Below are 13,609 nucleotides of genomic sequence, written 5' to 3'. Positions count from 1 at the left end.
TTAGATCCGGTGCGAGTACGGCTAAGTAGATTCTTAAACACACCTAGCCTTGCAAGACACAATGGGCAGGACCCAGATTGTGACAACTCACTAGGTGTAATGGCTGCCGGGAATCCCGGGAGTGTAATAAGCTCACGCCCTTTATTTTAACACAGCATTAGCCCCATTAACATCTCAGGAAAAATAGCTATTCAATTAACAGTTAAACAGTTTTAATGAAAAAAAAGAAAGGTCTGTGAGACTTTCCCATCTACTCCTAACATTTCAACCAAGCAAAATCCACACACACAGGTCAAATGCCGCTTATTAATACAGTTAGCAATCAACGGCCTGCAGATTTATTCACAAAGTCCTTGGGAGAGATGCTTTCAGAAGTCAGTCTGAGATACACACCTCGTTTTTGTTCCAAAACCAGGGCAGATCTCTAAAAATTAAACTAAAAACAGGCAGAGGGCAAAATGAGAAACAAAATTAAAAACTGACCCAGTCCCGCCCATGAGTGACATCACAGCCTGTCGAGCTGTTAAACCCTTAATCACAGCTTTTGCAGACATGGATACCTTAACTTAAGTTCTTCTAATAACATTACTTCCACAGACACATGATACAATATATTCTTACATTCACCACACACCATCTTGAACTGCTGCAGTCCAGGAGATATAGGAACCCCCAGTGTGTTGTACTCATAGAATTTATCATAGAATTTACAGTGCAGAAGAAGGCCATTCGGCCCATCAAGTCTGCACCGGCTCTTGGAAAGAGCACCCTACCCAAGGTCCACACCTCCACCCTATCCCCATAACTCAGTAACCCCACCCAACACTTAAGGGCAATTTTGGACACAAGGGCAATTTTAGCATAGCCAATCCACCTAACCTGCACATCTTTGGACTGATGGAGGAAACCGGAGAACCCAGAGGAAACCCACGCACACACGGGGAGGATGTGCAGACTCCGCACAGACAGTGACCCAATGCCGGAATCGAACCTGGGACCCTGGAGCTGTGAAGCAATTGTGTTATCCACAATGCTACCGTGCTGCCCATAATTCTTTCTGATCCCTGCCGATCTAGTATGGGTTTGTGCAATTCAATGATGGGTGTGTGTCTGATTCTTGCCAATCAAATTAGGATCACTGGCCATTAATGTGATGTACCTTCAATCCACAGAGAGGCAGCAAGAGCGAGTGAACATAAGGCTTTATTAGTCATGAACTTGCCTAGCCAGAGTCAGTAGTACAGATGATTGCTGCCCACAAGAGGCCGGCCTATATATGCCCTGGTGTGGGCGGAGCCAGAGGCGGAGCCATACCAGGGTTACATGACAGCACCTGGAAGCACTTTATATCACCACTTCCAGGTCATAGGTCATAGGTTATGGTATCATGCATGCATTATGGTGAATACATTCACCACATAATGCTTGTGATTTTAATCAGGCTCCACGTGCCTCACGACGTCCATTCATTGTCTGCCTGGCCGTAAGAGAGAATGGGGACATGTATCGGCCTCTGTTGTAATCCACTGTATGTTTACATTGCGAGTCGCTGTATAATAATGGTGCATTGGGAATAATGTATTCTTGTTGATGGTGCAGTGGGTGCTTCGGCTATATAAAGCCCAAGTTAAATCCCACCTGGAATACCATAAGCATTTCTGGGCACCGTAACCTAGGAAGGGTATGGAATAGCACTGCTACCTCACAGCGCATGAGACCCGGGATTGATTCTAGCCTTGGATCACCGTGCAGAGTTTGCACATTCTCCCCATGTCTCCGTGGGTTTCCTCCGGGTGCTCTGGTTTCCTTCCACAGTCCCAAGATGTGCAGGTTAGGTGGGGTTATGGTGATAGGGCGGTGGAGTGGGCCTAGGTAGGGTACTCTTTCAGATGATCGGTGCAGACACGATGGGCTGAATGGCCTCCTTCTGCACTGTGGGCATTCTATGGTGTCTATGGTTTTCGAAGGAAGGCAGCATAGATTTACTAGAATGACAATTGGGCTCCAAGGGTGAAGCTACAAGGAGAGATTAAACAAGCCCCTGGAATTTGGAAGGCTGATTTGAATGAGGTTTTCAAGGTATTAAGAGGAACAGTTGATTGGGAGAATTTCTGTTCTTTGGAGAGTGTAGAACGAGGACACATAGGGCCGGATTCTCTGGTCTCCGATACTGAAATCGCGTTCGGCGATTGGCTGGAGAATCCCCGTTGGCGGTGAAATCGGGAGCGGCGCCACTTTAGCGAAGCTCCGATCCTTCCAAAACGGCATACTCGCAGAGTACGGCGCATGCCGTATGGACGGCCTCAGGATGTCACCTGAGGCCCTCCCCCAACGCTTCACCCCCAACGCTTCACCCCCGATGGGCTGAAGTCCCGATGGCCTGAAGTCCCGATGGCGTGGGTCACTCATGCTATACTGAATAGACTTTTGTTATCCAAAGGTATCAAGGGATGTAGGACTAGTATAAGAGGTTAAACTGAATATCAACCATGATCTAATTGAGTAGTGGAGGAACAGGCTTAAGGGCTGAATGGCCTCCTCCTGTTCCTATGTACCTTTGGGTTGAAAGGGCAATGTCCCTTGTTGCTGGTTCAAGGAAGACATTTGCCCTCCTCATTTACCTGGTACTTACTGCTCACTGCAGATATTTCCAGCACAAATGTGGACCCAGCACATTCGCTGAAAATGTCTCATTCTCAAAGGAGATCTATGCTGGTAATTGGCATCTTTATGGAACCTTCATGCAGCTTTACACAGATTAATCTTTTATTCAATATAAAGTCCGCCATGTGTGTGTGACAAATGCTGCCTAAGTGTAGAATTGGCCCATTTATCAATGTAGAATTCAAGGGCAATTAGTAAGGTATCGATCAGGACTAACAGATGAGATAAAGTTAGTCTGTGCAGGCACAATACGCAAGCCATTCAGGACTCATCTGGATTTTGCCTCTGATCCAAAGGTAAACATGAACTGCAAATTGAGATCACACTAAGCAAACTGGGACACTGAGGAGAAACCCTTATCCATTCCTTGGTTAGCTCTAGACGAGACCACTCTAATGCTCTTCCGGCTGGTGGCTCTCCATACCTCCTCTGCACAGCTGAACTCATCTGAACCTCTGCTTATCACCATCTAGGTCTAGGACAAAGCAGGCTGTGCCACTGGCACCCCACTCACCACGTTAAACGCTTGCTCTCTGCACCACAAACTTGCCGTGGCTTCAACATCTGCACAAGATGCACTGCAGCAACTTGATTAACCTTCTTCATCAGCGCCTTCTAAACCTTTGACCTCTGCAGCTCAGATGGTCAAGGACAGTAGGTATACCGCCAACTATAAGTTCAGCTCCAAGTCCCACACTATTAGCATGGCCAATCCACCTAATCTGCACATCTTTGGACTGTGGGAGGAAAGCGGAGCACCCGGAGGAAACCCACGCACAAACGGGGAGAATGTGCAGACTCCGCACAGACAGTGATCCAAGCCGGAATCGAACCTGGGACCCTGGAGCTGTGAAGCAATTGTGCTAACCACAATGCTACCCTGCTATCCACGGTATCTCAGCTATTTTGGGTTGGATGCTTGCTTGAAGGTTACATCACATGACTCCCCCCCCCCCCCCCTCAAACCATCCTATCCAAAGATTCCCACAATTGGTCCACTCTCCTGGCAAACTACCTTAATTGTTACCCAATTTGAACTGTTAACAAAACAGTTTTTTCCCCCTCCATATTCATTATTTTTATGACTAATAAATCCAAAGTGTTCAAAGAAAGTTTGAAAAACAATTTTGTTGAATGTCCACTGTGCCTTCCCCCTGGGTTTGCTCGCAGGCGGCTTCCAGAGATTCACCTTCGGTTCCAGCTGCTCAAACCCAAGACAATCCCGGACAGGATGGCAGCACGAAACTTCAGTCAATTAGGCTCAAGGTCTGAAGCGAGGCGAAAGGGGATACACCTGAACACAAACGGAGGCTGTGGTTTTGGCTTTGATTCAACTCTGCTGCTCAGATCTGTTGTAATCAAAGTGTGGCTAAACATACAGCCATTGAAAAGAAGGTGCCTTGTTCAAACACTATTGTTCCTAATGAAGCTGTCAGGCTAGTTCGTGAAGGAATGAGTTACCTCAGCACACGGTTAATTACATGCAGCTTAATGGATAGTTGGCAGTGAGGTAGAAGGCAGTAATTCAATTGAGATAAGGAAGAACAACTGGCAGTGTTGGTAATCCGGAATAAAAACAGACAATACCAGATGTGAAGGAGGAAAGTGAGATTTTAGCTCGGTTGTGAACGCATTTAACTCTGAGTCAAAATGTTCACTCCTCCTTTAAGATCTTGCTTAAAACCCACGGGTGGGATTCTCCATCAGCAGGATCCTCCGCTTCGCCGGCAGCGCACTCACGCCCGCGGATTTCCCGACGGCATGGGTGGGGCCACAATGGGAAACCCCATTGGTCGGCGGCTGGGACGGAGAATCCCGCTGCCGGCGGGGGCGTGCTGCGCCAGAAAACAGAGTCTGGCTGCATGGAGATTCCCGCCCATCTTTGACCAAACATTTGTTTGCCTGTCCCGATGTCTCGTTCTGTGACTCAGTGTGGATTTCTGTCTGATTACATTGCCTTGCCATGTTTTACCACGCTAAAGTGCTATCATGCAAGTTGTTGCTGAGGGTTCAGATCCCAATTTGGACATGAGCCCATGGTCTGCGGACTAACACTCCATTGCAGTGCTGAGGGAGAGCCTCAATGTTCGATCTGCTGTCTTTTGAATGACAGGTTAAATTAAGGCCTTTCATATGAAGATTTGATGAAGATCAGCTAGTGCCCTGGCCAACAGCCAAAACCACCAACAGATTATCATTCATTTATTGTTTGTGGGACCTTGCTATGCATGGAACCTTCCTGAGTGCAATATAACACCAGTAACTGCACCTCCAAAAGAAATAATAATCATTTATTGTCACAAGTAGGCTTCAATGAAGTTACTGTGAAAAGCCCCTAGTCGCCACATTCCGACGCCTGTTCTGGGAGGCCGGTACGGGAATTGAACCTGCGCTGCTGGCATTGTTCTGCATTACAAGCCAGCTGTTCAGCCCACTGTGCTAAACCAGCCATTGGTTCAAAAATCCATTGGTTCAAAAGTGCTTGGGAATATACATATGTTTTTCCCACTCTGATGCAAGGTGCTTTCTTTATCCACGTGGAACCAGCACATTTTAAAATAGGCTCACATTGTGAGGGAGATGGTGGTCTTGTGGCAGTGTCACTGGATTAATAATCCAGGGCGATTGGGGACATGGGTTCAAATCCTACCGTTGGAGAGAAAGCTAGCCTCGGTAAAGGTGACCATGACCACTCTTAACAACTGTTTAAAAAAACATCTGGTTCAATAGTGCCTCTTTAGGGACCTGGTAGAGGAATCCAAAGATATTAAATCAACCCTCCCAGGTTATGCCGGTCTACAGCTAAATGACAGCACTTGCCGCTGATCTCGAAGGAGCTGCCCACACATACGTAGCAGTCTCTGTGTTTTAAATATCTCCTGTCCCGTCATGTCATTAATTCCAGTATCAGCTTAAGGGGATCTCTGGCACCTGGCTGGGGAATCAGTCACCAGAGGAGACAGGTTTAAGATTACTGGCAGAAGAACCATGGAATAGAAAGAAGGACTTGCGTTCAAATAGCGCTTCTCGTGGCTACTGGACATCTCAAAGCACTTTACAATCAATCAAGTATTTTTGAAGTGTAGACACTGCTGCAATCTTGCGAAGTGTGGCAGCCAATTTGCACACAGCAAGCTCCCACAGAGCTTGATAACGCTCAGAAATCTTGTTTTTTGTGATGTGGACTGAGGGATAAATATTGGCCAGGGCACCAACAATAACTCCCCTGGTCGTCTTTGTGTCTTTGTGGGGCAGCACGGTGGCGGAGTGGGTTAGCCCTGATGCCTCACGGCGCCGAGGTCACAGGTTCGACCCCGGCTCTGGGTCACTGTCCGTGTGGAGTTTGCACATTCTCCCCGTGTTTGCGTGGGTTTTGCCCCCACAACCCAAAGATGTGCAGGGTAGGTGGATTGGCCACCTTAATTGCCCCTTAATTGGAAATAAAAAATGAATTGGGTACTCTAAATTTATTTATTTTTTATTTAAAAAAGATTTGTGTCTTTGGATCTTTTGTCCCAACCCAAGAGCACAAGGGCCTCTATCTACCATGGTATCTGAAAAATGGGCCCTTCGACAATACAGCACTCCCTCAGCTCTGCCCTGGGACGCCAGCCTCGATTTCTTTTTGTGCTCATGCCCTGGAGTGGGACTTGAACCCTGAAACTTGTGACTCAGGAGCAACAATGCTACCAAACCCAGCCAAGGCTGACACATGCTGGGTAAGGGAAATTGAGTATTGATTTTACACACTGCCGGAAAGGGTGGTGGAAGGAGATTCAATAGAGTTGGATAAAACAAAAACAAAAGCACAGGTCTACGAATAAAGAGTGGGGGAGTGAGACTAATTGAATAGTTCCCTCAAAGAGCCACGTGAGGGGCTGGATGGTCTTATTTTTGTCCTTTATGTTTCCATAATTCTGTATAGACGTAACCCCGTGCCTTGTGAGTACAGCACCTCCAACTCCACTCCCTTCAGTCTTCTGTTCCTAAGAAGGAGTCTGCCGCTGATTATAATTTGACATAAAGCAGAAACAGTCTGTGGGATAGAGTGCACTGTATCAACAGCAACATTTATGTCTTGTCCAAATTAAATTTCCAATAGATTTTGACAGCCTGAGCAGGCTGTGAAACAACAATTGCCAATGTCTTGTGGAATCCCTGTACAGATTATAATGAATCTGTGCAGATCTATTTATATGTTATGACCAGAGCGATGTTTTCTAACCAGCTCGTGAGCAGTGTGGATACAATATTGGAACGTGAGCTGAGCCAGTAACAATTGCAGTGCCATATTGTGCGATACACACCTCAGCCCTGACTTCACAGTGAGTGCTTTTATTTCAAGGGTCGCCCAATTTCATAGAATGGTTACAATAACTTGCCCACTTTGGCAGGAAGATTAGAAAAGCAGTCTACTCTTTAAATGGAGAGAGATTTCTGAACTCGGAGGTACAGAGGGATCTGGGTGGCCTGGTTCATGAGTGACAAAAGCTTAGTCTGCAGGTACAGTGAGTGATTAGGAAGGCAAGTGGAATTTTATCATTTATTACAAGGGGAATAGAATATAAAATTAGGGATGTTTTACTGCAGCTGTACAGCTGTGGTGAGACCACATCTGGAGTACTGTGTGCAGTTTTGGTCTCCTATTTGAAAAGGGGTATAGTTGCAATAGAAGTAGTTCAGAGAAGATTCACTCAACTTCTTCCTGGGATTAAGAAGGAAGGTTGAATAGGTTAGGCCTATACCCACTGGAGGTCAGAAGATTGAAAGGAGATCTTATTGAAACATGGAAGATCCTGATAGGGTGGATACAGGGAGAATATTTCCTCTTGTGGGGAGACGAGAACCAGGGGCCTCAATTTAAAAATACGAGGGTTCCCTTTTAAGACGAAGGTGGGTCGAATTGCTTTCTCTCAGAGGGTCGTTAATCTGCAGAATTCTCTTTCCCAGAAAGAGGTGGAGGCTGGGTCGTTGAATTTATTCAAGGCCGAGTTAGACAGATTTTTGACAGACGAAGGGGGTCAAGGGTTATGGGGGAAGGGCAGGCAGGAAAGTGGCCTCGAGACCACAGCCAGATCAGCCACGATCTTACCAAATGGCAGAGCAGGCCCGAAATGCCAAACGGTCAACTCCTGCTCCTACTCTAGGGTCCCGGGTTCGATTCCGGCCTCGGGTCACTGTCTGTGCGGAGTTTGCACTTTCTCCCCGTGTCTGCGTGAGTTTCCTCCGGGTGCTCCGGTTTCCTCCCACAGTCCAAAGATGTGCAGGTTAGGTGGATAGGCCATGCTAAATTTCCCCTTAGTATTCAAAAGGTTAGGTGGGGTTACTGGATTACGGGGAGAGGGTGGAAGCGTGGGCTTAGGTAGAGTGCTCTTTCCAAGGGCCGGTGCAGACTCGATGGGCTGAATGGCCTCCTCCTGCACTGTAAATTCTATGCTAAGTCTTACATTTCTCTGTTCCTAGCACAGAAAGAGGCCATTCAGTCCTTCATGTCTGTGCAAGCTCTCAACAAGAGCAACTCAGCTCATCCCACTGCCTTTCCCCTGTCACCCTGCAAGTATTTTCGCCAATTATGATTCCTCTTTGAAAGCCGTGATTCAATCTACGCCCACCACACTTTTAGGCAGTAGGCGGCAGATTCCAACCAACCCCCCCCGGCCCACCCCCGCTCCTGCAGCTGCTGACTCTTCTGCGTGTCCCCTCTAGTCCTTGTGTTAAGTCACCATTTGTGAGTTGGAAAAGGAAAGCACCGGAACACTAAAGAGTGAGTATCAAACCCAAGCTATAGTCGGTCCTCCCACCACCCCGCCACTCATCCCCAACCCCGACCTCCCAAATAGGAGTCACTGAGTGGACAATGTCGCGGGGAAGCTGCCTGATTTCCCCTCTCCCAGCCCGGCAGCCAATTGCAATATTCAACAGCGACATTGGCTGGAAACAATAATATCAGCATAGACCAGGGATTGAACTTGAGATCTTCTGATACTGTGGCTCAGCTTTAGATTGTAACTGGGTTCTGTTCACAGGTGGAAGGATCAATTTTAGGCAGCAGTCTGTGTGAAGTTAACCTGCTTCATTCAGGCAGGGGATTCACATTGGACTGCTAGCTCTGCAGGGGAATCAATGTTTACATTCTCTGATCGCAGGCTGATCTTGCTGGTTTAATCAGCTCTCTGTTGAATAATATCCAGATCTGTGCTCCGCAAATGAACCATATTTTCGCGCCCCCTCGATCGCCAGACATTGACACGAATCATCGGCATACCAGGTAGTAGTGGTGGCTGTGGGCAATACCAGGGAGGCTTCCAATATGACGGAACAAGGATTTATTGGTAACAAGCGGTGGTAAACAGTACACACAAGTCTGCGTAATGGGTCTTCACTCTCTGGCTCTAGGCTCCACTCTGCCCCAGACGCTGCTCCCAGGGCCCCGTGTTTTCCCCCCATCGGTCAGGGTTCACTCTCTCCTGTTGTGTCCTGTGATGTAACCGTTGTAATAATGTACACAGAACATCTTGTTGTTTCACTAGAAAGATGATTTATGAACAAACAAGTGGAAGGATAACTAACAGACTATGATACAGACAATGGCTACTAAATAAATTCAGTGAATTCTCCTGGAGCTACTCAAAGTGCAACCATCCTCTAATACGTCTTACTACCAACCGGCGGGTATCTCAAGTCACGTGATAGATGTCTGACGCCACCAGCTGGTTGGAGGTTGCATTGCTAACTATGTACAGAACTATGCACAGGCATATCACCACACCTCCCACACGATAGGACCCCCAGCCGGTCACGTGGACCATGAGGGCGTGCCCCTTAAGGGGGATGTGCAACCACACAGATTAAATACCAGAAAATCCTAAAGTTTTCCTTGCATTCACTAACACCCTTGAATTCCCAGTTTAATTTCAGCCTCCAGACCATGACCTGACTGGTCTCGTTTTCACAAGCAACTCCTTCAAGTCCAGACACAGGTGAATATCCCCCAGTATGCAAGCATGAGATTTCCATACCTCATACCATGACACCATGAAGAAATAACTTCAATTTATATAGCACCATGTGCAACCCCAGGAGTACCAAAGCACTTTAACAGCTAATGACGCACTTTTGAAGTGGTCACTGCCGCTAGAAAAATAAAGTCACCATAGTCTGCTTTCCCCTTTGAGGGAGAGAGCTGACTGTCTTGGGTAGGGTGCTCTTTCAAAGAGCTGGTGCAGACTCGATGGGCCAAATGCCCTCCTTCTGCACTGTAAATTCTATGAAAAGAAGCACAAATAAATTGCTGCTTCACTTGGAAAGAGTGTTTGGAACGTTGAACAGTGAGGAGGGAGAGGGACAGGTAAATCACCTGGACCAGACGGACTAGACCCCAGGGTTCTAAAAGAGATAGCTGAGGAGATTGTGGACGCATTGGTGATGATCTTTCAGGAATCACTGGAGGCAGGAAAGGTCCCAGAGCACTGGAAAGTGGCTAATGTCACGCCACTGTTTAAGAAGGGGGAAGGCAGAAGATGGGAAATTATAGGCCGGTTAGCCTGACTTCGGTCATTGGTAAGATTTTAGAGTCCATTATTAAAGATGAGATCGCGGAGTACTTGGAAGTGCATGATAAAACAGGGTTGAGTCACTGCGGCTTCGTCAAGGGGAGGTTATGTCTGACAAATCTGTTTGAGTTCTTTGAGGAAGTAACAAGGAAGTTAGACAAAGGAGAACCAGTGGACGTGATTTATTTAGATTTCCGGAAGGCCTTTGACAAGGTGCTGCATAGGAGACTGTTAAATAAGTTAAGAGCCCATGGTGTTCAGGGTAAGATCCTGGCATGGATAGAGGATTGGCTGACTGGCAGAAGGCAGAGTGGGGATAAAGGGGTCTTTTTCAGGATGGCAGCCGGTGACTAGTGGTGTACCTCAGGGGTCGGTGCTGGAACCACAACTTTTCACAATATACATTAATGATCTGGAAGAAGGAACTGAAGGCACGGTTGCGAAGTTTGCAGATGATACAAAGATCTATGGAGGGGCAGGTAGTATTGAGGAAGCAGGTGGGCTTCAGAAGGACTTGGACAGATTGGAGAATGGATAAAGAAGTGGTAGATGGAATAGTGTGGAAATGTGTGAGGTATGCACTTTGGAAGGAGAAATGGAGGCATAGACTATTTTCTAAATGGGAAGATGCTTAGGAAATCAGAAGCACAAAGGGACTTGGGAGTCCTTGTTCACGATTCTCTTAAGGTTAACGTGCAGGTTCAGTCAGCAGTTAGGAAAGCAAATGCAAGGTTAGCATTCATGTCGAGAGGGCTAGAATACAAGAGCAGGCTGTACTTCTGAGGCTGTATAAGGCTCTGGTCAGACCCCATTTGGAGTATTGTGAGCAGTTTTGGGCCCCGTATCTAAGGAAGGATGTGCTGGCCTTGGAAAGGGTCCAGAGGAGGTTCACAAGAATGATCCCTGGAATGAAGAGCTTGTCGTATGAGGAACTGTTGAGGACTCTGGTTCTGTACGCATTGGAGTTTAGAAGGATAAGGGGGGATCTTATTGAAACTTACAGGATTCTACGAGGCCTGGATAGAGTGGACATGGAGAGGATGTTTCCACTTGTAGAAAAAAACTAGAACCAGAGTACCCAATCTCAGACTAAAGGGACGGTCCTTTAAAACAGAGATGAGGAGGAATTTCTTCAGCCAGAGGGCGATGAATCTGTGGAACTCTTTGCCGCAGGAGGCTGTGGAGGCCAAATCACTGAGTGTCTTTCAAACAGAGATAGATAGGTTCTTGATTAATAAGGGGATCAGGGGTTATGGGGAGAAGGCAGGAGAATGGGGATGAGAAAAATATCAGCCATGATTGAATGACGGGGCAGACTCGATGGGCCGAGTGGCCTAATTCTGCTCCTATGTCTGATGGTCTTATGGTCTTATTTTAATTTAGTTTTCTATCCCTTTTTCCAACGAGGTCTCCAAAATATGTGCTTGGTTAAAGATAATTGGATAAAGTTTTAAATAGTGCGCACAGTAAGGCATTGTATCTCCCCTGAGCACCTTGAGTGTCTCGTTCCAGCACATGGGGGCGAGGTGGCAGTTACAATAATATCAGGCTTGTCACATGAATGAAGAATGCAATGAGCTTTATTTACACCATTGGCTGGAGAAGGAACATAACACTTGCAAATAAAAGTAACGTCGCAGTTTAATTCTCATGATAGACACTGTAGTATATTGCGATAATACATTGTGCCTTGTTGATGGAAGTACTGCCCTGGTATGGAACATTTTGGGTGGGGTGAATATCCTCCATAATCGTGCCTGAAATCAGGATCATAGCAAGAAATGACGGAAAATGGGATGGTGAATTTTGTCATGAACATGCAGGTAAGTGACGACATCAAGTACAGGAGAATCGTTCGCCCTCCTGTTTAACAGTAAGGAGGTTAGGACAAAGAGGCTTCTTACCCACAGGTAGAAGTTACCAGTCAAGTCCGTCGAAAGAGATAATACAAATGGGTTGAAGGGACACATGCTCACAGAGAGGAAATATTGAGGGATACAGTGGTTGGGTTGGGGGGGGGGGGGGGGGGTGGTTGGGGGGGGGGGGGGTGTTGGTGGTGCGGAGAGAGGGGAGAATGGGCTTGTTTGACAAGACTTTCTCCTGTTTCCACACCTTCTTATGAAAACCTCAGTCAACTTTCAACTTTTACATCCGAACAGTTTAGTTTGATCTCACCCTGCAGATCCTTCACCAGCTCCATACTTAGATCTGTCCATTTTGTCACACTCCCACGAGTTGAATGAATTGAAGTGCCGAATGCACTCAACTGCTGACTGTTAAGTTAGTTTGAAACTATACTCCGAGGTCCACAGCAATGAGCAGGAAACAAAACAGATGCAGCCAGTAATCATCCCTTGAAGAATCTCGTCAATCCATAACCTATTATGGCTCACCCCTGCGTGAAGGGTGGCACTATTTATCAGCTATATTGGTGTGAAGTATCCCAGCTAAACTGGTAATTGTTTACAATGGGATTGAGCCGGAGGGCAGATTACAGACTTGACACAGTACAAGAGACAGAAATGGATAGGATGTAAATCAAAGTAAGGGAATACCCACTGACATTTCTAATTGCTTAGCTCGCTACAGCTGTCACCTGGTAATAAAGTCTAACGTTTTGTTTTAAAAGCTTATTATGAAGCTCGATGCCAGGCCCCTGCCAACAGGGAACCAAACTGAATGTGGGTGGCAGCTTTCAAGTAACGAAACGCCTTGCCCGTTCTTTCTAACTTTGGGTTCATCCAAATGACCTCCCCTCTTACCTCTGCCCAGGTGTACGTGCACAGGCGGATTGCTTCAGCGGCTGAAATGATTCTGTTTATATAATAATAATCTTTATTGTCACAAGTAGGCTTATATTGCAATGAAGTTACTGTGAAAATCCCTAGTCGCCACATTCCGGCGCCTGTTCGGGTACACAGAGGGAGAATTCAGAATGTCCAAATTACCTAACAGCACGTCTTTCGGGACTTGTGGGAGGAAACCGGAGCACCCGGAGGAAACCCACAAAGATTGGAGAACGTGCAGACTCCGCACAGACAGTGACCCAGCCGGGAATCGATCCTGGGACCCTGGCGCCGTGAAGACACAGTGCTAACCACTGTCCTACCGTGCTGCCCATTATTATTATTTCTATTTATTTTTTAAAATTCCACCCATTATCTCTATTTCTTTCTCTACAGATGCTGCCAGACTTGCTGAGTTTTTCCAGCATTTCCTGTTATTACTTTTTTTCTTCTATTTAAAAAAAATAAATTTAGTGTACCCAATTCATTTTTTCCAATTACGGGGCAATTTAGTGTGGCCAATCCACCTACCCTGCACATCTTTGGGTTGTGGGGACGAAACCCACGCAAACACGGGGAGAATGTGCAAACTCCACACGGACAGTG

General features: G+C 46.7%; 1 protein-coding gene across 1 annotated transcript in view; it reads right to left on the bottom strand.

The window, feature by feature from the left end:
* LOC140386897 (LHFPL tetraspan subfamily member 7 protein) overlaps positions 1-13,609 on the bottom strand; it is a 313,761-nt gene that overhangs the window by 166,349 nt on the left and 133,803 nt on the right. The window lies entirely within an intron of this gene.

Source organism: Scyliorhinus torazame, chromosome 12 (genome assembly GCF_047496885.1).
Source record: "Scyliorhinus torazame isolate Kashiwa2021f chromosome 12, sScyTor2.1, whole genome shotgun sequence".
Taxonomy (NCBI): Eukaryota; Metazoa; Chordata; class Chondrichthyes; order Carcharhiniformes; family Scyliorhinidae; genus Scyliorhinus; species Scyliorhinus torazame.
The sequence above is the reverse complement of the archived record's forward strand: the minus strand, read 5'-3'. Positions and strand labels throughout refer to the sequence as shown.